Here is a 27,580-nt window from a genome sequence, read left to right as displayed (position 1 = left end):
AAAATAAAATTTTGTTTTAAAGGTAAAACATTTCGGATGACCAGGAATCTCTCTCATCCCGCGTACCACTAAACACTTGAAATGTAAATTTATTCCAGCACAAGAGTAGGTAGCGGATATCTCCTCCTTGAGAGCAAATAGCGCCGTTATTATTTTCGAACAGACGACTGTTCACATTTATAGTTTAATTCAGCTTATGCTGAAAACGACCCGTTGGCTGTTATTGGTTGTGCGGTTAGTTGTTTAACAATGAACTAAAAAGCACTGACACTGTTTGTAAATTACCATCTTTCCAAAAACATATTTAGCCGCGCGGGATTAGCCGAGCGGTCAAGGGCGCAGCAGTCATGGACTGTGCGGCTGGTCCCGGCGGAGGTGGGAGTCCTCCCTCGGGCACACACATTTGAACATTTTTGGAAAACATATTTAGTTGAGGGTGTGTCGTACTCTGCATTGATTGGATCTCCAAAATTCTGATAAGTTATTACTATGCGATTTATTAATCTTTTCAAAAACAATCAACAGTGCCATAAAATAACACACTACGTTCGATATAAGTAGCACAATCCAAACTTAATTTCCTATCTTTTGAAACTAATTTAAATATGTTACTTCAGTGCAGTGTTAGTTCAATTTAACTGAAGTAGCCATATTTCGAACATCACCGCTCCAAAGAATTTTCGCCATAACTAAAATCATCCGAAATCTCTTGTTCAGTGTAAGTAAGTGTAATTATAATCGTGATGAGAACAACATTTAGGTCCGGAACTGATAACGGCACTATTTATTCTAAATAAATAGCAGTATTAACAGCGACTGGTTACTGATTCACTTTTTGCGAGAATTAACAAGTAGTAACGGTTCTACCCCTGTTGATGAAATACACTGCATAAATTTCTTTATTTTACCGTTGAAATTTGCTAGGTTTTTTCCTGCGTCGTTGAAATCCATCCTTTCCTCATCGTAAGTTCTCCCTTATGGAAACAATCGCCCGGTCTTTGAGCTCCGCGATTGGTCGTCGAATGAAGTGCCACTGGAAACACGCCTTACTTACGTATCTGTTAATTCGTTCTCTGAGAACTATGGGACTCAACATCTGAGGTCATCAGTCCCCTAGAACTTAGAACTACTTAAACCTAACTAACCTGAGGACATCACACACATCCATGCCCGAGGTAGGATTTGAACCTGCGACCGTAGCGATCGCACGGTTCCAGACTGAAGCGCCCAGAACCGCTCGGCCACATCGGCCGGCTCGTTCTCTGTCCTACGGTCGTGTGGTTTTGTCGTGCGTATGTGTTGTGAAAATTTGTGAAGCTTCTTCGAGTTCTGTAATAAAACATAGGTGCGGAAAAAATAGTTAAAAATCAACACTAAACAGATTATTAGACTTGTTTTGGTATGTTTATCTCCCAAAATTTTTAATCTCTTCAGTATTATCATGCAATCTTCCAAGCTAACCCACATTCGCCCAGTATTATTTCACAATCGAAAATATTGACCGTCTAGAGGCCGCTTTAATAATGAATCACACGCGACGCTGCGCTGTAAGGAGGTTCCAGTGAGGCAACAACAAACGCGGGGGGTTATTTAGCTTTCGTGTCAAATAAGCAGAATATACCATAGGGGTGACACTCATTTACGGACGTCCGGTAAGACGACCCTGGTTCGCTGGCAGGCCACTTGGAGCGCTGCGTGTTTATCAGTCCATCATCTCGGTTTCTTATTGTACGACAAAAGTCTTCCATACTGTTTTGGTTTCATTTGAAACAGAGGCTGGGTACCTCATTACTTCGTGTGTGTATTGCACTCTTTAAATTCCATTGTGAAAATGTTGCTCGTATTCTGCTCGAGTTCTGCTCGCATCTGTAATACCGAGTTGATTAAATGATTCCATACTTTGTTTGCGTGGCCATTTTCCGCAGCAGCCGTTAAAGTCAATAATTATTGATTTCTCCGTCTTGAGCATAGTGCAAGTCATTAAAGGAAATTTTCCACCAGACGCGTTTCACTTTTATTTACGAAGGCACCTTCTGTGATCATGCTGGAAATACGGATACATGCGTTTTTGAAAAACAGTATTTCTTTATAAACTTGGTGTGCAGTTTATTTCCGGTGTTCCTGTCTCTTGTTCACATATTCTGCAAACCACTGCTTTTTCCTACTTTGATATCGGAGACTTCGTTGTACATATACACGTAAGTCTTTTGCCTTTTTGCTCTCTCTCTCTCTCTCTCTCTCTCTCTCTCTCTCTGTCTCTCTCTCTCACTCACACACACACACACACACACACACACACACACACACACAAAATGGTTCAAAAAGCACTATGGGACTTAACATCTGAGGTCATAAGTCCCCTAGACTTAGAACTACTTAAACCTGACTAACCTAAGGACATCACACACATCCATGCCCGAGGCAGGATTCGATCCTGCTACCGTAGCAGCAGCGCGGTTCCGGACTGAAGCGCCGAGAACCGCTCGGCCACAACCACACATACACGAATTATATTTTTTTTAAATCACAGGTTGGCAACGCCCACAACCTACACGAAAAACAAATGAACAAATGTAAAAATTGTAATGCTGTGCTAAAGTGAGGTGGAGTGCAAATAACACCAACACAGCAAAAAGAAAGTACAAAAATGCAGAAAACTACTAAGCTTATATGTACAACGAAGCTTCTTTCTATCTCAACCTCCGCTAACAAAGAAGTAAAAAGCAGTGGTTTGGAGAATGTGCAAACGAGGGCCAGAAACACCGTACGCAAACTGCACGTCAAAATTTATGAAGAAATTCTGTTTTTAATCTATAGCCATCGAAATGTAAAATCATGTGTGTTTATATTTCCAGAAAGACAACATTAGATGCTGTATAAATAAAAACGAAAAGCGTCCAACGTAAAATTCTATTTAATTAATTACAATAAACTTAGACAGAGGAACCAATAATAATAATAGATTCCACATTTGATTTTGTTTCACATGAAACAGAAGCAGTATTCAAGTTTATTACGTCTTGTTATAGAATGAGAATGTAATACTGGTTTACATGGTGTTGCTTGTCGCCACTGAATGCCGCGCATTTCACGACGGTTTGCGGAATATGGATGTAGGTGTAGATGAATAAGCTTTGTAGTGTTAAGGACTGGAGTATTCCTCCTTGAAAATTATAAAAATGCAACGTGAATTACGCAAATGTGTTCACAGCTTATTAACAGGTATTGCAAACAATATATTTTGGCAGAAATCACTGCACTAAAATCATCCTCTGCAACGAAAATTTCGGGGACCTCCATTAAATGCAAGAAAGTACGAAAAACAAATGCTAAGAAAAATAACGTAGAATACAAGCAATATACTTTCAACGCATTTAAATCGAGCAGTTCACACAAGGATTCGTAAGCAGTAATAAAGAGACAGGAGTTAAAATACCATGCTGCGAAACGAGCTTCAGTTTTATACGAGAAAACACAAATATGGAATCATTTAACCCACCCCAATATTATGGTTGCCAGCAAAAATTATGCGAAATATTGGTCACATATTTACAATGCAATTCACAGAGTACAATAAATATAAGGTAGTAATCAGAAACGCAATGTGGTGAAACCTGCTTCTGTGTCGTGCCGTGTCATGTCATGTCAGATGATTTTTAGTTTTTGACATGTGCTAAAGCGGAATTATTTCCACTTGGCGTCGCGGTTGTAATTTCAGTATTGGGTTTTACAAGCAAATAATTTTACAGTCAAAAGACTATCACGATGTCATTTATAAAACTTATCTGAGTGTGAACCCCAGCTACGAGAAGTTAATTTTAGTTTTTTTTATTGAGATTTCTGCAATAGCACTTCGCAAGGTAACAAAAACATTTTAATTTATAGCTCGCGCAGGATACGGTGGGCGATGCACAGTGACCAGTTTTCGTCCAATGCGCTGTCGCTGTGATTTTGCGTTTGCTTATTACGTAATATGATGTTGCTCATGAAATTTAGCTAACATATTGAATTTTTCTTTAGACTTGGGTAGAAGTATCTATCTGCCAACAGTCTCGAGAAAACTGAATTGATGTAGCACACACATTTGCGATCGCGCCACGCCAGCGATAAAGCCAGAGTGAAATATCCACAACATTCCTCATATTTCATAAACGGTTTCCCATATCGAAATGAGATTTTGGCAAATGATAGCACACAAAGAGGAGGGTATTTTACCATATCGTTATTACGTAAAACTTCGTTATGTACCATGTTATTCCAATAACTACAGACTCTTTCGGTGAAGAATGTAAATTTTGTCATCAATAGCTGGTGAAACGAGAAATGCTATGGATTTTGGAACAACATATTTGAAGGCTTACACGTTTTTTTCTACCGAGGATGTGCTTTTTCATAAGTTACTGACTTTACTTTTTCTCAGTTCCTTACTTCATACACTTGTATGTATGTTGTATGTTAATCGGGGTCCAAGAAACGACGGAGAGGCTCTGTCCCCGCCGCAGCCGCAGTGGTCCACAACCCCACGACGACTACCGCAGTCCACTTCACCCCTCCACCGCCCCACACCGAACCCAGGGTTATTGTGCGGTTCGGCCCCCGGTGGAACACCCCCTCCCAACCCCCCACCCCCCCCCCCACCCACCCTCCCACCCCATACCAGGGAACGTCACACACCAGACAAGTGTAACCCTATGTTTGCGTGGTAGAGTAATGCTGGTGTACGCATACGTGGAGAACTTGTTTGCGCAGCAATCGCCGATATAGCGCAGCTGAGGCGGAATAAGGGGAACCAGCCCGGATTCGCCAAGGCAGATGGATAACCGCCTAAAAACCATCGACAGACTGGCCGGATCACCGGACCTCGACACAAGTCCGCCGGGCGCATTTGTGCCGGGGACCAGGCGCCCCTCCCCGCTCCGGAAACCCGTGCGTTAGACCGCTCGGCTAACGGAGCGGGCTAATACACTTAATAAACCACTGTTTCAGAATTCTTTCGAAATTGTGTGTGCACATGTTAGTGAAGCGAGACAGTGTGTTTCAGCAAAAGATGCAAATTTTGACATGGCAACCAGAGAAATGTGCAGGTTTCACTCAAAATTTGCCACTCATGACGTTTCTGTGAAAGTTACAAATGGTTAACAAGCCAGGTGAAAATAAATCGCTGCATTTTCGGCGGAATTCTTTTTAGATACTAACGAAAGCAGAGGTGACAGACAGTAGATATTTTTAATGATCACCATGGAAGTGTGGACGTGGAGGTATACTCCGTCTTCAGGCCACGAGTGGCCTACCGGGACCATACGACCGCCGTGTCATCCTCAGTGGAGGATGCGGATAGGAGGGGCGTGGGGTCAGCACACCGCTCTCCCGGTCGTTATGATGGTATTCTTGACCGAAGCCGCTACTAATCGGTCGAGTAGCTCCTCAATTGGCATCACGAGGTTGAGTGCACCCCGAAGAATGGCAACAGCGCATGGCGGCCCGGATGGTCACCCATCCAAGCGCCGACCGCGCCCGACAGCGCTTAACTTCGGTGATCTCACGGGAACCAGTCTATCCACTGCGGCAAGGCCGTTGCCTGGACGTGAAGGTGCCCCACTTAATATTTACAAAAAGCGTGCACTTCAATTTAGAACGGAACTTTCCCTCCAGCGCTCGACGTTTCCCCTACAGCGCTCTGAGTGACCCTCACCACTGCCGCTGTCACCAGCAAACCCAGCAGACTGCGTATCTAGCGGTCACAGCATTTTGCGCGCACTTCACACACTTTGCCACCTATCAGGCCTATTCCTGAAATACATAAAAATATTATCATCGCAGAGCAAGGATACGATTTTCGCGCCACACTCATCTCGTATTCAGAGTTCACTGTCAGGCCACTAGGAGCGCTACTGTCGCTCGTAACATCTGCCATACTGTGGTGTATACCCTTGGTGATTCGCTATTGCGCTTGGCCACCGAGGAGGCGCGTCCTTGGTCGCAGCAAACGGAGTCTTGGGTGACGCGGCCGGGCAGAGTCGCTTCGCCCAGCGTCGCCCCAGCGCACAAAGGCCGCGCCGGCATTGTGATGCGGCCCGGTGCGCTTGCAGACTCGCAGAATGCTGCCGGCGTCCAGCCGCGCGCGACGCGCTCACTGCATCTGTACTGACTACTGAGCCACCTGCGCTATAGGCCTCTTGTCTGACCGCCAAGATGATCTCAGGCGGCAGTTATGCTTCCGTGGCAGCACAATAGCTACGCGGTTACTAGTTACGAAGTGGGTAACGCCCCTGCGCAATCGGTCGCTCCTTCGATAACGAATCTCCGATCGATGTGCCTTAAGCCATCGTCATGTAGGACGCGTTTCTCGCCGTGAAGGACGCAAGCGTGCTTTCCAGCGTGGTCGTTGCACGTACGGGAACGAGCTAATACCTCAGACGGGCCGGCAGGGGTGGCCGAGCGGTTCCAGGCACTACAGTCTAGAACCGCGCGACTGCTACGGTCGCAGGTTCGAATCCTGCCTCGGGCATGGATGTGTGTGATGTCCTTAGGTTAGTTAGCTTTAATTAGTTCTAAGTTCTAGGCGACTGATGACCTTAGAAGTTAAGTCGCATAGTGCTCAGAGTCATTTGAAGCATTTGTTGAGTCCCATAGTGCTCAGAGCCATTTGAACCTCACACGGAACACGCTTATCAGCACATAATTTGCAGCCGCAGCGCTCTACAGCGGCAGTTTTTGGCTATTACTGGTGCACAAACCACAAACTTTAAGTACTAAGATTGACGCGCTTAAAATACACATTTGAGGCGCAATACTATGACCGCTTTGTAAATCAACCGTTGGTCCACCTCTGGAATGCAACATAGCAACGATTTTGCGTGATGGGGATTCGACAATTTCTCGGTAGGTTTCCGGAGGTATGTTAAACTAGTCTACGCAATTACCTAAATTTGCGGGCGCAGAGGTAACTCCCAACATCGTCACGTATGTGTTCCATCGGGCTCAGATCAGGCAAATTCTGTGGCCAAGACAGCAGTATACAAGAACCGACTTGAAGGGTATCGCTGCAAAGTCGGTCGAAACGCCGGCAGTCTAGTTGCTTTACTACAGACCTGGCCAAACAGCGCTCCAGCCGCAGTCCTGCCTAGCGCTGCGCGAGCAGCGGCGAACGGCGCTGAGGGGTGATGAGGAAGACTGAGATGAAGGCTGCAGCCCGACGTCACTGGAACAAAGCATTCACCTTGCCAGAGGTCAAGCACTTCGCTGACAGTATTGCTGCCGTCGAATGAAATTTACGTTCTGCATTGGGAATACTATGGTTCCACGCCCTTGTCAAAAAAAAGAACAAGTGGAGAAGCCACATCACTCAATGCCGAGTGGGAATTGCTTTACTTTGCGTATTGTTTAAACGCCATACAAAGTACTTAATATGCCATCGCAGTACTGAGACGGAAATACGGTCAGTGCAACACCAGCGAGAACGACGGTATGATGCACTCGTCTTCTGGCAAACGACAGTGAATGCTACCTGAATGAAGGCAGCGATTAGGGAAAAAAACTCAGTTACGAGTGAATAGAGTGAAGAAATCATATTTTATGATCGACAACTGCAATTCTTTGAATTCATTAAGAGGAGCACTCCGTCTTCAGGCCGCGAGTGACCTACCGGCATCATCCGACCGCCGTGTCATCCTCTTTGGAGGAGGGGCGTGGGGTCAGCACACCGTTCTCCCGGTTGTTATGATGGTATTCTTGACCGAAGACGCTACTAATTGGACGAGTAGCTCCTCAATTGCCATCACGAAGCTGAGTGCACCCCGAAAAATGGCAACAGCGCATGCCGGCCTGGATGGTGACCCATCTAAGTGCCAACCACGCCCGACAGCGCTTAACTTAGGTGATCTCACGGGAACCGGTGTATCCACTGCGGCAAGGCCGCTGCCTCATTAAGACGAGAATCATTTGTTAACAGATACGGCGGATGAGGTAGACGTCAAACAAAAAGTAATCCTGTGGAAAAATCAGCGTCAGATTAATGATTTGGAACATTTATCGTAATTCAAGTCAGTCATTTGTGGACCATGCATGACTAGCTACGTGTTAGTAATCGAAACATTTCATTGTGAATTCGTAAAGAGATTTCAAGACATTACACGAATGAGACAGATTTCGATTTATTTGTCAGATCGTTCTCACTTTTGGTTGTTGATGTACCTCATTACTTTCATCTTAACCTGATGAACGTACTCAGCTCAACGACCTGTTTGCATACAGTTACAAGACTTATATAAAATGTTACCCGAAGAGCAATATCGTCAACTGCACAGACAACCCCCTAAAGTTATTTCAGTTTCTGTTTCAAAACATGTACGCGAATGTCTCCTTTTTTCCTTTTATGAAACTGTTGAGTTCCCACTAACGTTAGAGTTTAACAGATTTTAATCTGCACACATGTTTGTATCACGAACCATAGTACCAGATGTATTATTATACGAGGGTGAGTCAAATGAAAACCTTAAATATTTTTTTAAATATTATTTATTGTGCAGAAGTGGTACAAAGCTGTATCACTTTTCAACATAATCTCCCCCACGCACAATGCAAATCCTCCAGCGCTTACAAAGCGCATAAATTCCTTTAGAAAAGAAGTTCTTTTGGTAGTCCGCGCAACCACTCACGCACCGCGTGGCTTACCTTTTCATCAGAATCTTTGAGTGGTCCAAACATATGGAAATCACTTGGGGCAAGGTCTGGTGAGTATGGTGGATGAGGAAGACACTTAAAATGCAGGTCTGTGATTGTTGCAACTGTTGTGCGGGCAGTGTGGGGCCTTGCATTGTCATGTTGCAAAAGGACACCTGCTGACAGCAATCAACGTCGCTTTGATTTGATTGCAGGCTACAGATTGGTTTTTTAGATCTGTGTATGATGCACTGGTGACAGTGGTCCCTCTAGGCATGTAATGCTCTAAAATGACGCCTTTTTCGTCCCAAAAGAGAATCAGCATAACCTTCCATGGTGATGGTTCTGTTCGAAACGTCTTTGGTTTTGGTGATGAGGAATGGCGCCATTCCTTGCTCGCTCTCTTCGTTTCCGGTTGGTGGAAATGAACCCAGGTTTCGTCCCCAGTAACAATTCTTGCAAGGAAGCCATCACCTTCTCGTTCAAAGCGCTGAAGAAGTTCTTCACAAGCATCAACACGTCTTTCTCTCATTTTAGGAGTCAGCTGCCGTGGCACCCATCTTGCAGACACTTTGTGACACTGGAGCACATCATGCACAATATGGTGTGCTGACCCATGACTAATCTGTAAACATGCTGCAATGTCATTCAGTGTCACTCGGCGGTGTTCCTTCAGTATGGCTTCACCTGCCGCAATGTTCTGTGGAGTCACAACTCGTTGTGCATGACCTGGACGAGGAGCACGTTCCACTGAAGTCACACCATTTGCGAACTTCCTATTCCATTCGTAGACTTGCTGCTGTGAAAACATGCATCACCGTACTGAACCTTCATTCGACGATGAATTTCACTACGCAAAAACCGAATAACAGAACGCTGTTATTCCCTGTTGCAAGTCGCAATTGGGGCGGCCATCTTTGTACTGATACTGCGACGGTATGTGTGCATCTGCACAATGCTGTCACCTACAGGCCATTCTCCACGCTGTTTGTAGCACGCTTACCAACTTACAGGATAACGGCGCGAAATTTCGATTTGTTATTACAAATTTAAGGTTTTCATTTGGCTCACCCTCGTATATTCAGATACTGAAATGCTTATAAATGTGTAAACATCACAACATAAGGTTAAACGCCCATATGTAAAGTTTTTTGTAGATCTGCTCACCATGTTAGTACTATCTAACGTACGTCTGCATTTCTTATAAAAGTTTGCTGCAGTTATCGCCTCTTAGAAGTAGCTGCACTGTGTTACAAATAAATCTTCCTAAGTTTCTCGGATGTGCATCCTTTGGCGTTTAGCTGCCTCACCCACACACCTGTTCCGAATAGCGCAGTGGTGGGGGAATCCGGAGCACTGAGTAGTAGTTTTTGCGCTCGCGGAATGTTCCGGGAGCGCAAATATTGGCCAGGCCTGCTTTAGTGGTTTATAAGGATGCGGCCTAATATCCACAATTATTTTATTCAAAATTATACTGGCCGTGGAAGCCTATGAATTTATATCACTGTAGCTCTATCTGGAGTTGTGACACACAGAATTATCCTGCTGGAAGATGCATCGCTGTCGGGGAAGACATCAAGCATGAAGGGATGCAGGTGGACTGCAATAATTTTCACGTATGTACCTCTGTTGTGGTGCCTTTGACGTCCTGTTGAAGCTCAGGTGAATGTCCTTCATGGCATAACACTGACTTGCGGTGGTGTGATGCATGTTTCTAGCAGCCTTTCGCCTGGGTGAAGAATTATTTATAGGAGAGTGGAAATTTTAGTCGAAGCCCACTTATGGAAGGTGAGGAACACGAGAGGCAGTATTCATTCTACCAGTTACCCTACAAGAAGGCTGAAGAAAGGCATTTGTGGATATAGAAAAAGCCTTCGACAATATTGACTGAAAAACACTCTTTGAAATTCTGATGTTGTCAGGGATAAAATACAGCAAGGTAAAACGTACTATACAACTTACATAGAGGTCAGAATGCAATTCTGCAAGGAGAGGCAGCACATGATAAGGGAGTGAGAAATTATTGTAATATATTCCGCATGTTATTCACTCCGTGCTGGCCGGAGTGGCCGAGCGGTTCTAGGCGCTTCAGTCTGGAACTGCGCGACAGCTACTGTAGCAGGTTCTAATCCTGCCTCGGGCATGGATGTGTGTGATGTCCTTAGGTTATTTAGGTTTAAGTAGTTCTAAGTTCTAGGGGACTGATGATCTCAGATGTTAAGTTCAAATGGTTCAAATGGCTCTGAGCCCTATGGGACTTAACATCTGTGGTCATCAGTCCCCTAGAACTTAGAACTACTTAAACCTAACTAACCTAAGGACATCACACACATCCATGCCCGAGGCAGGATTCGAACCTGCGACCGTAGCAGTCCCGCGGTTCCGGACTGAGCGCCTGAACCGCTAGACCACCGCGGCCGGCAGATGTTAAGTCCCATAGTGCTCAGAGCCATTTGAACCATTCTTATTCACTCTGTACACAGAGCGAGAAGCAAAGGAAACCAACGAAGAATGCAGCCTGGCAATAGCGAGAAAAGTTTTCGAATAAAGAGAAATACATAAATTTCGAATATAAATTAAAGTGTTTGTAACCTGGAGTATCTCCAATGTATTGCCAGTAATAGTTAAACATTGGATTTCACGTGCAGACTGTCGTCAGTCTGTGTGAAGAGAATGGAATCTTTTAAGATGTGGTCCTACAGAAAAATGTTGAACATTAGATGAGTAGATCGAATAACTAATTAACAGGTACTGAATCTAACTGAATCAAAAATTTATTTATGGTAAAACGTAGCTAAAAGAACGGATTGGATTATACGACACATCGTAAGGCATTAACAAGTCGTTAATTTGATAATGGAGGGGATTGTGTGGAGGTGGGTGGGGAAGGAATGGGGAGTGGCGGAGGGAACGTAGACCAAGACTATACTATCGTAAGCAGGTTCAAATGGATGTTACTTGCAGTAGCTATACAGAGACGAAGAGAACTGTACAGGATACACCAGCGTGAGAGCTGCATGAAACCACTCTTCGGACTGAAGACTATAACTACAATCACTGAACGTTCACACGGCAGCTGAATGACAGTTAATATTTCTATTACTAAATGACAATTAATTGAAACCCTCAGCTGCCGACAGGTGTTGTTGACATACCTCGATGGGGATAGCTGAAAACGTGTGTCCCGACCGGGACTTGAACTCGGGCTCTCCTGCTTACAAGGCAGACGCTCTATCCATCTGAGCCACAAAGGACACAGATGAATAGCGCGACTGCAGGGACTTATCCCTTGCACGCTTCCCGTGAGACTCACATTCCCAACTGTCCACAATCTACATACGTGAAGTTCCTAATAGATGCTTTGCCCATCCATTCATTACTCGCGCCCACTAAGGTGACGATTCCCGTAAGATTTCGGGCAACCTGTGCGCATTCGCACAGACGAAGGTGAATGGCCAGGTAGCCATTTAACTATATATGAAGATAGTAACAGTTCTCGAAAGAACAGATACCATTGATGACCGTGCGGCTTCTCCAGAATAAATGATAATTAATTGAAACCCTCAGCTGCCGACAGGTTTTGTTGACATACCTCGATGGGGACAGCTTAAAATGTGTGTCTCGACCTGGTTTCGAACCCGGGATCTCCTGCTTATATGACAGACGCTCTATCCATGTGAGCCACCGAGGACACTCTTACGAGAATCGTCACCTTAGTGGGCGCGAGTAATTAGTGGATGGGCAAAGTATCTATTAGGAACATTACGTATGTAGATTGTGGACAGTTGGGACTTTGAGTCTCACGGGAAGCGTGCAAGGGATAAGTCCCTGCAGTCGCGCTATTCATCTGTGTCCTCTGTGGCTCAGATGGATAGAGCGTCTGCCTTGTAAGCAGGAGATCCCGGGTTCGAGTCCCGGTCGGGGCACACATTTTCAGCTGTCCCCATCGAGATATGTACAACACCTGTCGGCAGCTGAGGGTTTCAATTAATTATCATTTATTCTAGAGAAGCTATACGCTCATCAATGGAATCTGTTCTTTCGAGAACTATCTTCATATTTCTATTATTGTTTCTTGTGTTGACATGCCGTTGATAATATGTCACTATTCCGATGTTTAATAAATGTCACAAGTTATTACTCTAACTTGATGATACTTTAGAGCTGAATTAGTCATCCAAACAACGTAATGTCAGAATTTAGAGCAGGGGATAAGAAGAAGTGGGAGCAGGGTAGCCTAAAATATTCCTTGCATAGTGTGTGGCACTGACCTGTCAACTAAACTGTCCAGATACATAGTTTTGTGTCAGGGAAGCCATGAGTCCGACACAACCATATAGTCTTGCTTGACAGTCGCACAATCGAGTAACCAAAAGATCAAGAAGTGTAGCACTGACAGATATCCGGAAAAGGATATCATCAAAGTGAAAAAGTTTACGCAGTGCGACACGTTTCTTTCCTTAATATCTGCGCACTGCGCAGGTGTAGCATGCACTGGTAAATCACAATGTTAAAGAGAGCGCGCTTGCGTCTTTTAGAAAGAACGTTGTAGAGAAGATGCAGAACTGAATGGGTCAAAGTGTTATCACTGAGTTATATGTGGCGTATAAACTGGCCAATAAGCGTGACCTCGCTCCTGCATCGTGTAAAACTGAACTTCGAGAACTCGTGTTGGAAGCAAGTTAGAAGCTATCAAAAATACTAATTTATTGTCAAACGAAACAAATTATTTCGATTTATGCTACTTTCAGGGAAGATGCAGTTATTACAGTGTTGCTGACTGCTTCATGCAGCTCACATCGACAGTAAAAAGTTCCGAGTGGACGATGCTACGGAGAACGCAGTATTCTGTGAATTGAACTTTCCCTCTGACGCCGCTGCGGTCATGAAACGTGTTGTTAATGCCTTACGAGAGTTTTATTTTCTTGAATCTTTGAGCGTTCATGCTTCGTGAGCTCGATACGATCAGGAAGCTACCGGCGATACTTGTCAAGAAGTCAATAACCCTTTCTCAACTGCACGCAATGGGAAAGCAAGCAGCAACACGTGTTCTTCGATATCCGTAGTCGCCATTGTATAGTAAATTCTCGTGGACTGGTGGCCTGGAGCGAGATGAAGACCAACTGCCAATAACATAAGCTAGCGTCACATGCACATCTTCCTCTCCATCTCCTTCCTATTAAACCCCCACGCGATTACTCGTTCTCTCCAGGCATACGTGAATCACGTGGGTGAAACCTGGTTGGTAGCTACTCAGAGAGCGCACAGGATAAGGTTGTGATTGTGGATGGGCCGTGAACAGTTACTGTGAGTTGCACAATCAAACACACAGCTTTATTTTTCTAATAACCACTTATTCACACATTGCTTTAAAAGATCACAACTAAACAATACAGCTGAAGGCCTAGTTAAAGAACTTGAGATGCTTGCTGGGCTGAACGCCCAATACCACACCAAAAACAAGAATGGCTGAAGGCCTGGCTTAGAAATCAAAATCAATTAAAAATAGAAGGAATTTTTTTCTTTCTAAAAAAACCATGCAATTGAAAACAATTAGCGGCTGAAGGACTACACTACATGTCTGAAGGGCAACTATAATTAAAACACATTAATAAACAATTTTTTCAACCAATAAATTTCTTTTTAAACTTACAACAGAATGGCCGAAAGCCTAATTAAAGAAATGTTAACTTATTGCATGGCTGAAGGCCACAAACAAATTTGAAACAATGGCTGAAGGCCTGAACAACAAGTCAGACAAGCAATTTAAAATAAACCCCTTCCTTCTTATAAAAAACTTTCCTTGAAAGAATACACACGGCTGAAGGCCTTGTTAAAAGGGGTTCACGCAGATCCTCGGCTGAAGGCCACGCATAACACGTCGAACAAGTAATGGCTTACGGCCTGGATTACAAACAATTTCAGATAGAACCAATTTGAAGGAATTTTTTTTTCTTTTTTAAAATAAAATCAATCTTCAAAATTTTAATTTAACACTGCTGAAGGCCTCTACGTAAAGTTTAAAAAGAACAGAATTAATACACGGCCGAAGGCCTCTCAGAATATTTCAAACTAAAATGAAAATCACAATCTAAAACCAACAGATAAAGCGGTGCTCGGAAGTGTTCCAAGGGTCGGTCTGAGAAGGTACCTCAAACGTAAGGTGAGGTGAGACAGGCAGCCAAGAATTGAAGTTAAGTAATCGGATGGCAACCCAAAGTAGGGATGGCCCAAGGACCGACCAGCAATTTAACCCATTCACTTCCGTCCGACCAACGGCCCAACGATGGAAAATACCGGCCGAGGACGAGGATACGAACAGCACTATGTCTTCAGAAACTGGCGTCTAAAAACAGCCAAGGGAACAATAACCACTCTAAGCAAAATATGAACCAAACAACTTAAAAGGCTTTCGAACTACACGCCGTGCCGGACAGCATCAACACGACGAGGAAAGGCACACTGCCGGAAAACTACGCTAACGACCAGGACAGGTAACTGGGGCGTTAACGGCCACAGGGCAGAAATACCCGTGGTGCACTTCACTGGCAAGTAACAGTCAATTTAATAATTAATTACAATGTAGGAAGACGACTGCAAGATTTCGCCGATTCCAACACATCATACGTTGCTGCTAGACCGAACGGCCCAGGGAGCAACAACCCGCAAATGAACGAAGAGATGTCACAATAGCTGAGGTTTCATAACAGGCTAACTGATCACTCAACTTCAGCGTCCAGGTTCGGTGGGCAACGAACTTGTCGCTCTCGCGGCTAACGCCTCACGATCCGACATCGCTTGCACGCCACCAACGGTCCCGGCCTGGCCTCGCGCCGCGGAGACTTGCTCGCTGCTCCGTCCCAACCGACCGACTCAATCCAGCACACATACAGTATTAAAATAACTGCTCAGTCAAAACGACACAAGCTACACACGGTTCGGCGAAACACTTTTACAGACAACTCGAGCAATACTAAAACCAGTCACTGTGGAACAACTAGGAGGAATCACAAGTCGATAACACAGAGAACCTGGAAGCGGTCGGCGACGAAATACACGTCATCCGATGAGACGACTGACCGAACGACCAACCAAGGTCGTCCACACGCAAGTCATGTGTGCCGGCAACGGTCGGGTGAGTCATGGCTGTCCGGACCTCACTGCTGCGCCGTCCCAACTCAACTCCCCTCGACAAACGACGACCCGGAAATACTAGCGGTCGCTCCGAAGATAGTACAACAGTGCTCGTATCGATAAGCGCTTCTGCTGCCACTCAAGGGCAGGCAAGCCAGCAACTTAGTGACGCCAGTAAATCGGATAAGAAACGAGACGGGAATACCGCACGGCTCACTGGTATTCACAGGCACATTCGAGAGTCAGTGGCTCTTCGAACGGAAAGATTTCAGAAGACTTCCGGGAACAGTGGAGACAGCAGAGAAATGGCTGTCCCTCCTAAGAGACGTCAGGCGCATTTTATCTGGCGTGTCAGCAGATATTTGCAGTTCAGTTTCTGCAGTGTTTAGCTGGAGCCACTCCATGCAAATACTGCTCATCACTTCTTTCGTGCGATGCCCAGTCACGACGGAAAGCGTCAGTTTCTTTTCCGCTACGAACAAAATGGTTTTTAAAGCGGAATTTTACATTCTCATTCGATAGATCGGTGCCAAATTAGTCTAATGCGATATTCGTTTTTACTATATGTATTAACAGGGAAGTACAACACGAAGAATAACCAGTACTCTAGCAGCATCAGCACCGCCTTGGCCCACGCTTACTGCTACGGCCACACAAATGGTTCAAATGGCTCTGAGCACTATGGGACTTTACTTCTGAGGCCATCAGTCCCCTAGAACCCAGAACTACTTAAACCTAACTAACCTAAGGACATCACACACATCCATGCTGGAGGCAGGATTCGAACCTGCGACCGTAGCGGTCGCGCGGTTACAGACTGTAGCGCCTAGAACCGCTCGGTCACATCGGCCGGCTACGGCCACACAGTAGCGCTGCTCAGCCTCTGCTGGAGTACTGGATACTCTTCGTTGTTCTACTGCCCCTGTTAATACATATAGATAAAACGAATATCGCATTAGACTAATTTGGGACCGCTCTATCGAAAGGGCACGTAAAATTCAGCTTTAAAAATTGTTTTGTTTGTAACAGGAAACAAAAGGGCGCCTTCCGTTGAGACTGGGCGTCGCATGAAAGACGTAATTAGCAGTATCTGATCAGGATGACTCCAGCTAAAAATTGTAAATATAGAATTGCAAATATCGGCCGAAACATCAGAGAAAATGCACTTGACAACTCTTAAGAGCCGGCCGGGGTGGCCGAGCGGTTCTAGGCGCTACAGTCTGGAATCGCGCGACCGCTACGGTCGCAGGTTCGAATCCTGCCTCGCGTATGGATGTGTGTGATGTCCGTAGGTTAGTTAGGTTTAAGTAGTTCTAAGTTCTAGGGAACTGATGACCTTAGAAGTTAAGTCCCATAGTGCTCAGAGCCATTTGAACCATTTTTTGAACTCCTAGGAGGGCACCCTATATACACATTGTCGTCGACGATAACCACATTGTCCTCCTCGATAATCCCTCGGCGCTTCTTTCTGGTGGCAGAAGCGACAGTGTGGAAGAATGGTTGCCGGCATTGGTGGTTGCACCTAGTGGCATGAAATCCAGAAGCGGCCCGCGACAGTCCCACAAGACCGTTAACATCACTTTCCTAACAGCTGGAACTGAACGGATCTCTCTCTCTTTTTTCCATCAGCCAAGCCAAATGTTGCCAAACCTTACTCTGGTGCTTCGATTTCGACGTGAAACGGATTATCCACGTTCCATCGCCAGCAACAATACGCTACAAGAAACTGTAACCATTGCAGATAATTCAGTGAAGCAATCATTCGCTTGCTTTTGACCTGGTCATGCAACTGCTTAGGCACCCACTGACACTCCAAGGACCCCTGAACGACGCCGTAGACACTCCCATAACAAATTCCAAGTTCCCGGGAAATGTCCTTGAGGTGCATACACCGATCTCCGTTCATCATTACATCAACGCGGGAAATGTTGTCGCCAGTCAGCGGCCAACGCTTCTAGAGCGCTCATTGTCATACAAGTCTTCACGGCCTTTTGCGAACTCACAACACCAACGCCACCACCACCATCACCACCACCACCACCACCACCACCACCACCACCACCACTATCACATGGTTCGTCCAAGCGAGACACTTTTCGGCATACGTGAGCTGCATCTCTCTGTGTATTTCGATGGGCTTTCGGCTTATAGAAAACGAATCACATTTCGTTGCTCGTAAGACGTGAGGCAATACTGACCCTACGACTTATCTTAGGAAATCGATTAGGGGAAAAAACCTACGTTTCTAGCATTTGTAGACTTAGCGAAACGTTTGACAATGTTGGCTGGAATACTCTCTTTCAAATTCTGAAGGTGGCAGGGGTAAAATACAGGGAGCGAAAGGCTATTTACAATTTGTAAAGAAACCAGATGGCAGTTATAAGAGTCGAGGGGCATGAAAGGGAAGCAGTGGTTGGGAAGGGAGTGAGACAGGGTTGTAGCCTATCCCCGATGTCATTCAGTCTGCATATTGAACAAGCAGTAAAGGAAACAAAAGTGAAATTTGGAGTAGGAATTAAAATGCATGGGAAAGAAATAAAAACTTTGAGGTTCGCCAAAGACACTGTAATTCCGTCAGAGACAGCATAGGAGTTGGAAGAGCAGTTGAACGGAATGGACAGTGTCTTGAAAGGAGGGTATAATATGAACATCGACAAAAGCAAAACGAGAGTAATGGAATGTAATCGAATTAAATCGGGTGATGCTGCAGGAATTAGATTAGGAAATGAGACGCTTAAAGTAGTAAATGAGTTTTGTTATTTGGGAAGCAAAATAACTGATGATGGTCGAAGTAGAGAGGATATAAAATGTAGACTGGCAATGGCAAGGAAAGCATTTCTGACGAAGAGAAATTTGTTAACATCGAGTATAGATTTAAGTGTCAGGAAGTCGATTCTGAAAGTATTTGTATGGACTGTAGCCATGTGCGGAAGTGAAACGTGGACGATAAATAGTTTAGACAAGAAGAGAATAGAAGCTTTAGAAATATGGTGCTACAGAAGAATGCTGAAGATTAGATGGGTAGATCACATAACTAATGAGGAAGTATTGAATAGGATTGGGGAGAAGAGAAGTTTGTGGCACAACTTGATTAAAAGAAGGGATCGATTGGTAGGAGATGTTCTGAGGCATCAAGGGATCACCAATTTAGTATTGGAGGGCAGTGTGGAGGGTAAAAATCGTAGAGGGAGACCAAGAGATGAATACACTAAGCAGTTTCAGAAGGATGTAGGTTGCAGTAGGTACTGGGAGATGAAAAAGCTTGCACAGGATAGAGTAGCATGGAGAGCTGCATCAAACCAGTCTCACGACTGAAGACCACAACAACAACAAGCCCTTGAGCGTGTGAAGCACAACCGCCGTCTTCAACAGCTGGCAGGAGCTACCGGCAGATTCGGCCGAGCTGGACCAATAAAGGTACACCGCTGGGAATGGACGTTATTGATTTCGCATTTTGACCCGAATTTGGCAAAAATAGGGGAGGGGGCAGGGCAAAGACTTTCTGATTCGGTAAAGTCATGCGTCAAGGCTTGACTTCGCGGAGTAGTCTCCCTCAGTTTCGTCTCGAGCTCACTGATCGTCCCCACCTGAGAGGGTCGAGCAGTAACACAGGCAGTTCACGGAGCGAACGTCAACTGTTTCTGCAATGGCTCTGCCGCCACACAGCCTCTTCGCCCAGTATATATCGACTAAAGCAGTCGAACCGACCGCTTTGCCGAGCGGTTGTAGGCTCCTCAGTCTGGAACCGCGCGACCGGCACGATCGCAGGTTCGAATCCTGCCTCGGGCATGGATATGTGTGATGTCCCTAGGTTAGTTAGGTTTAATTAGTTCTGATGATCTCAGATGTTAAGTCCCTTAGTGCTCAGAGTCATTTTTGACTAAAGCAGTCGGCAGCCTCTGCTTAGATGCGCGCGTGGTTGCGCAGGCGAGAAGCGTGCCGCGCGTCGGCGCCTTACCTGCAGTGAGTGAGTGTCCAGTCTCCTGTTTCGCGGGCTCGCTCGCAGCAAACGGCGCGTCACGGCGACCCTGCACTGCTCTCAGCTGCGGATACGTCCCGCCTGCTGCTCGCTGCGGAGCGTGGCGTCCAACATACGATGAGCACAAGGACGCATGGTGATCGCCTCCCAGTAGCTTGCTATCCGTTGCCATAAAAGACCGATTATAAGACGGTTGCAAACAATGTAATTACAGGCCCTCCAACCGTTTAACAAACCGCATTCTCGGCGGTTACTTCCAAAAGCTGTTGCACTTGACTCTGCACCACACCAATGCTTCTTAACAAAGAAACTGCCCAGTCAAATTAATACACTACTGGCCATTAAAATTGCTACACCAAGAAGAATGCAGACTGGACAAATATATTATACTAGAACTGACATGTGATTACGTTTTCACGCAATTTGGGTGCATACATCCTGAGAAATTAGTATCCAGAACAACCACCTCTGGCCGTAATAACGGCCTTCATACGCCTGGGCATTCAGTCAAACAGAGCTTGGATGGCATGTACAGGTACAGCTGCACATGCAGCTTCAACACGATACCACACTTCATCAAGAGTAGTGATTGGCGTATTGTGACGAGCCCGTTGCTCGGCCACCATTGACCAGACGTTTTCAATTGGTGAGAGATATGGAGAATGCGCTGGCCAGGGCAGCAGTCGAACATTTTGTGTATCCAGAAAGGCCCGTACAGGACCTGCAACATGCGGTCGTGCATTATCCTGCTGAAATGTAGGATTTCGCAGCCAACATGGCGATGACGGATACACGCTTCCAATGTACGTTCACCGCTATGTCGCCGAACACGGATGTGACCATCATGTTACTGTAAGCAGAACCTGGATTCATCCGGAAAAATGACGTTTTGCCATCCGTGCACCCAGGTTCGTTGTTGAGTTCACCATCGCAGGCGCTCCTGTCTGGGATGCAGCGTCAAGGGTAACCGCAGCCATGGTCTCCGAGCTGATAGTCCATGCTGCTGCAAAAGTCGTCGAATTGTTCGTGCAGATGGTTGTTGTCTTGCAAGCGTCCCCATCTGTTGACTCAGGGATCGAGTCGTAGCTGCACGATCCGTTACAGCCATGCGGATAAGATGCCTGTCATCTCGACTGCTAGTGGTACGAGGCCGTTGGGATGCAGCACGGCGTTCCGTATTACCCTCCTGAACCCACCGATTCCATATTCTGCTAACAGTCATTGGATCTCGACCAACGCGAGCAGCAATGTCGCGATACGATAAACCGCAATCGCGATAGGCTACAATCCGACCTTTATCAAAGTCGGAAACGTGATGGTACGCATTTCTCCTCCTTACCCGAGGCATGTTTTACCAGACAGCGCCGGTCAACTGCTGTTTGTGTATGAGAAATCGGTTGGAAACTTTCCTCATGTCAGCACGTTGTAGGTGTCGCCACCGGCGTCAACCTTGTGTGAATGCTCTGAAATGCTAATCATTTGCATATCACAGTATCTTCTTCCTGTCGGTTAAATTTCGACTGTGTAGCACATCATCTTCGTGGTGTAGCAATTTTAATGGCCAGTAGTGTATCACCACCTGTGAAAAGGGTGAATAACCACCTTTTGTAGCGCAGATGGCTACAAGATGTGGAGAAGGAGAGTCGATGAGGTTCTGCAAGAGATTGAAGAGGATGTGGAGCCATGCTGAATCCAGTGCGTTGGCCGTGCCAGTTTTCTCGGTTGAGCATCCATGGCGCACGCAGCCCGATCGAGGTGATCCCACATGTTTTCGATTGGGTGAAATCCGGGCACTTTTGTGGCCAGGAGAGTACGGTAAACTCATTCCGCTGCTCTTCGAACCACGCATGAGCACTGCAAACTGTGTGACACGTTGCGTTGTCTTGCTGGTAGATGCCATCAAGATGAGGAAAAACAAACTGCATGTGGGGGTGGACATTTCCCCAAGAATAGACGCATGCTGTACTTGCGTTGATCCCTTGCGCCTTCCAGAACGACGGGATCATCCAGGGAATGCCACAAAAATATTCCCCAAGCCATAACAATGCTCTCTCGTCATGCCTGAACCCTTCCGACAGTTGTTGCACGGTGATAGCTTTCTGTCCGATGAAGCATAAAAGATGGTTCACCTGAAAATGCCACATGTCGCGTCTCGGTGGACATCCAGTTGTGATACTGGCGTGCAAATTCCAGCCTTCGTTTCCGATGAACAGCAGTCAGCATGGGCACATCAACGAGGCGCTTGCTGCAGAGGTCTATTTCGCCGAAGGATCGTTGAGTAGACGCTGTTGTTAGTTCATCTGTGCACTCAGCTGCTCAACAGTTTCGCATCTATTCGCGCGTACACATCTCCGCAGCTGTCGTTCACTTCTCCTCTATGGCCCATGGTGCATGCCAGTGCTCCATGAGATCCACAGCGCAGTGCACAACGGCGCTCAGGTTGATGCCGTGTTCCTTGATTTCAGTAAGGCATTTGACACCGTCCCGTATTGCCGTTCAATGAAAAAATTTCGAGCTTACGATCGTAGCAGACTTCCGATTGGATTCAAGACTTCCTTGCAGATAGAACTCAACACGTCACTCTTAACGGAACTAAATCGACGGATATAAATATCCAGAGTACCACAGAGAAGTGTGATACGACGGTTGCTGTTTACAATATAAAGGGTGTAAATTTAAAGTTGACAAACCAGAATAACTCGAAAAATAAGCTTAACACGAAAAAATGTGTAGAATGCAAAGTTGATTATTTTCGAGGAGTACATCTGCTGGTGCTAAAATTAGCCCGCAATCCCAGCTCGTTGGGGGTGGAGCGGGAGACAACTTTAAAATTTCAAATGGGAACCCCCATTTTTTTATTGCAGAATCAGATTCTGCATAAAAAAATTACGTACATTTTGTCTTAAATATTTGTTTTGATTCTTGACAGTTGGCGCTGTGATTCAAGAAAATCCATGTTCTCATTTTTACATGGTAAATGGTTACGGATAAATAAAAAATACTTATTTACTTCGTAAATTTTGATTCGTTAAAACTAGTCAGATGATTTGTTTGATAATTAAAAGTAGTGTGGCCTAATGACCACAAAACAAACAAAACTTATGTGAATCTGCACAAATAATTAATATTTGATCAACATCTGCAAAACTCTTAATTCTTCTCTCTCAAATCCCACCTTCCGTAGTGGCCGAGCGGTTCTAGGCGCTTCAGTCTGGAACAGAGCGACCGCTACGGTCGCAGGTTCGAATCCTGCCTCGGGAATGGATATGTGTGATGTCCTTAGGTTAGTTAGGTTTAAGTAGTTCTAAGTGACTGATGGCCTCAGATGTTAAGTCCCATAGTGCTCAGAGCGATTTGAGTGTCTCAAATCCCACCCTATGTGGAGAGAGGGTTTTAGTTTTAAAGTTGCCTCCCGCCCCACGCCCAGGGGGCTGGGAGGGCGGGCTAATTTTAGCACCAGCAGATGTCCCCCTCGAAAATAATCAAGTTTAGATTCTACAAATTTTTTCGTGTGAAGCGTATTTTTGGAGTTATTCTGTTTTATCAACTTAAAATTTACACCCTGTATATAAATGATCTAGTCGAAAGCGTCGGAAGCTCTTCAAGGCTATTCGCAGATGATGCAGTTGTCTATACCAAAGTAGCGGCGTCAGAAGGTAGTAAGAATTTGCAGAACGACCTGCAGAGAATTGATGAATGGTGCAGGTTCTGGCAGTTGACCCTGATTGTAAATAAACGTAACATATTGCGAATAGATAGGAAATGGCTCTGAGCACTATGGGACTTAACATCTATGGTCATCAGTCCCCTAGAACTTGAACCACTTAAACCTAACTAACCTACGGACGTCACACAACACCCAGTCATCACGAGGCAGAGAAAATCCCTGACCCCGCCGGGAATCGAACCCGGGAACCCGGGCGTGGGAAGCGAGAACGCTACCGCACGACCACGGAATAGATAGGAAAATAAATCCACTACTGTACAGCTACACTATTTATAACAAACAGCTGGAGACAGTGTCTGCCATAAAATAACTAGGCGTAACTATCCAGAGCGACCTTAAGTGGAATGACCACATAAAACAGATAATGGGAAAAGCAGACACATCGGAAAAATCTTAAGGAAATGTAACTCAGCCACGAAAGAAGTGGCTTATAAGCCGCTTGTTCGGCCGATTCTTGAGTATTGTCCATCTATCTGGGATCCCTATTAGGTAGGACTGATAGAGGAGGTAAGATCCAACGAAGAACGACGCGTTTCGTCATGGCACCGTTTAGCTCGCGCGATAGCGTAACAGAGATGCTAATCAAACTCCATTGGCAGACTTTACAAGAGAGGCGTTGTGCATCACAGAGAGATTCACTATTGCAATTTCGGGAAAGCACTTTTCAGGAAGAGTCGAACAACATATTAATTCCCCCCCACATAAATCTCGCGTATTGACCACGGGGAGAAAACTCGAGAAATTAGAGCCAATACAGAGGTTCACTGACAATCATTCTTCCCATGCACTATTCGCGAGTGGAACAGTGTTGGAGGGTTACATTGCCTTGTTTTGGGAAATAGACCAAACAGCGACGTCATCGGTCTCATCGGATTAGGGGAGGACGGGGAAGGAATTCGGCGGTGCCCTTTCAAAGAAATCATCCCGGCATTCGCCCGGAGTGATTTAGTGAAATCACGGAAAACCCAAATCAGGGTGGCCGGACGCGGGATTGAACCGTCGTCCTCCCGAATGCGAGTCCAGTGTGCTAACCGCTGCGCCACCTCGCTCGGTAGGGTTGGAGGGATCAGATGGTGGCACTGAAAGTACCCTCCGCCACACACCGTTAGGTGGCTTGCGGAATGTGACGTAGATGCCTCAGCACAGATTCTGGGTAGCGCCATTTTGCCATGCGTGGTGCTCTTCAACAACGGAACGCAAACATTTCACAAACTTCGCCGTTTCGGAAGCGCATCCACCCTTTGCCGAGAGTCCAATGATTATTCCCTTTTGGACGTCAGATAAATCCCTCCTTTTTTGCATTAGGACAACGATTGCACTGTTTTCCGCATCCCCCTGGCACGCTTTATATACTCTCGACTGCTAGTGCTGCCACCTGCCGTCCGTGAGTGAGTATTGCAGTTGTCTTCAAACTTAGGCGGTAGTCACATTAATGTGGTTGGACCTTGTCTATGGCAACAACAGAACCGGAGGTGTTACACGAAACTCGCCGCTGGTGACTCAGCCCTGCACGCAACAGTCCATTAGGAAGCAATCACAGCACCATCGTTCTCGTCATACCCGCGGAACTACAGCGGGAAGCAGAGAAGCCACCATAGCAGCAGGGTAACAGCGCCTCCTTGGTTTCTAAAGTATGCAAACCTCAACATTGGACTTGCCCCCTCTTTTGATCTCTAATAGCGACGTTGTTGCCATCCTCTTGATGTGTCTGGGTGCTACACGTATATATGCTGTTTCTGAGCACCAGCAAATTGAGAATCACAGGAAGACCCGTTGTTAACTGTGTGATCCGTTGCAATAAAATAATGAGAAACATCATATTCGTGGTAAAAGAACTTTTGTAACTTGCGTATTATGAGAGTATGCTATTTGAAGGCAGCAATGCACTGAGGATGCACCCAAAACGCATTGTTCTTGGTACAATTTGTTATAATTAAATTTCAGTTAGTAACATAGCTACAATTAAAGCTTTCAACAAGTGGTAAGATTGGTAAGATCCTAGGAATAGCAGTTAACTACAAAATGTTGGTTTAGCATGGTGAGTAAGCCGGCACGGTAACAGCGTGTTCGGTCAGAGGGTTGGGTGCCCTCTGTAAAGAAAAAAAAAGCTGAGTTAATGTATCAACGCTGAACTGAAATGGGTGTCTTGCGACGTCCGCATCGAGCAGATGCAACGAACGGAAACGAACAAAATGAGATTAAAAAAAAGAAAAAGGTTGCGTTACTGATACATGGAATTTTTATGTTTGGGCGGTGGTTCGCGACTCGCCAGTACGTAAATTTTTTTTCCTAACATTTGCGTTTTTATTAGGTTCTGTTATTTTATTATTAGTTTAATATAAGTATATACTATAATTTTTGACGTTATGTAAATATAAGTTCACCTTTCTTTGGTTGTACGATTGGCTTGATCTACAGGACACGTTGCGCTACTTGTGTAAAGCTATTTTGCTCCTTTTTCTTTTATGCTTCGTAATTCACGTGTTGCAAAGATTCTGGTACTGGGTAGGAACAGTGATCAAGTAAGACTGACCTTAGAGTTTTACTAAAATGTGGGGATGATGAAATAATGTTTATCTTATGTGAAGAAGTATTGCAAATTTTTATCGCACTGTTTGTAATGGAACTTTTATAAGCCTGTGTCCTTATTGATTGGACATGGTACTTTCCTTTTCGTGGACAGTGGAGGAAATGTGCGTTTTAATAGAGCTAACCTGGGAATTTTACGCGCGCTAACCTGGGAATTTTACGCGCGCCCGTTTAGCAAATAGTGTGATTTACGAACTAGAAACTTCCCGCAACTGCCGCCGGAGTGCGCTGCGATCGCGTGTACCACGTTGAGACCCACGCACCTATGCACAAGTCGCATCGTTTCTGAGCGTTCAGCAGCACGTTGAACTTAGCACGCTCAACGTTGACGTTCGACAGCACGGTCCGTGTGCCGACGGCTTAAGGCACTTAGAGTATCACCCCACGACACTGCTATGACCCAGATGTGAATGTGTGGCAGCGCTTGCGATAGCGGTCTCCTGCAGACAGCCAGCATTGAATTCCAGGCTCCATTTTGCTGCCCCCTCAGCAAGACCACCGCAGTCTGGCTGCCTCCCGCTTCTGACGCTCCGCTGCACCGCCAGCGGCGGCCTCGTGCAGCGCCAGCTGCTGGGAGGACACGCATTCTTGGCAGCCGTGGCTCGCTGCTGCCCCCACGGCCGACTGGCTCGTAGGCGGTAGACCCGTGTCGCACGAGCGACTTTCTGGTTAAAGCGACTACTGGTGGGTGCACATCACGTACCAGTGCTCATTTACACGTTCCCTAAAGAGTGCAGCCACGCGCACGCGAAATCGAACGGAAAAAGTATTGTATCGTTAGACGAGCCAAGGAGCGCACATCAGTCGTGCACGCACAGAGCGTCGAGTGCTAAAAGGAAAATAGCAATTCTTGCTTTCTTTGCGGCCGCTGTATTATATGCCGCGGAAGTTAACAACACGGAAAGAAGAAAACCGTCACGGTGGGTGAAAAAGGGGACGAGCAGATGGGAGGAGAGCGAATTCTTGAAATTTCTTCGAAAATAGCTTCTTTCATGGGATGAACAGTCGTTTAGAAATTAATTGAGGATGACCAAGGCAAGCTCGCCGGACAAAAAATTAATCATCCCGGAGCGAACGCGCAGATGGATCGTTAAACCTTTACAGATGGCGCAGCGATCGAGTCACGTGATCACCCGCGTGCCCACTGTCTATACGTGAGCATGACTAGAAGAAGGGATCGGTTGATACGACCCATTTTAAGACAGAAAGGCATCACCAATTTAGTACTGGAGGGAAGAGACGGGGGGGGGGGGGGATCATAGAGGAAGACCAAGGGATGACTGCAGTAAGCAGATTTAGAAGGATGTAGTACTCTGTTGTTACTTGGAGATGAAGAGGCTTGTAGAGGATAGAGTAGCATGGAGAGCCGGCCGGTATGGTCGAGCGGTTCTAGGCGCTTCAGTCCGGAACCGCGCTGCTGCTACAGTCGCAGGTTCGAATCCTGCCGCGCACATGGTTGTGTGTGATGTCCTTAGGTCAGTTACGTTTAA

At 45.8% G+C, this 27,580-nt stretch overlaps 1 protein-coding gene and 1 non-coding gene across 2 annotated transcripts in view; both read left to right on the top strand.

The window, feature by feature from the left end:
• Nucleotides 1-27,580, top strand: part of LOC124619330 (low-density lipoprotein receptor-related protein 1) — a 756,280-nt gene that overhangs the window by 55,452 nt on the left and 673,248 nt on the right. The window lies entirely within an intron of this gene.
• Trnat-ugu lies at nt 12,514-12,587 on the top strand. The gene has a single exon. It is a non-coding gene; the product is annotated as a tRNA-Thr (tRNA).

This window comes from Schistocerca americana, chromosome 6, assembly GCF_021461395.2.
Source record: "Schistocerca americana isolate TAMUIC-IGC-003095 chromosome 6, iqSchAmer2.1, whole genome shotgun sequence".
Taxonomy (NCBI): Eukaryota; Metazoa; Arthropoda; class Insecta; order Orthoptera; family Acrididae; genus Schistocerca; species Schistocerca americana.
The sequence above is the reverse complement of the archived record's forward strand: the minus strand, read 5'-3'. Positions and strand labels throughout refer to the sequence as shown.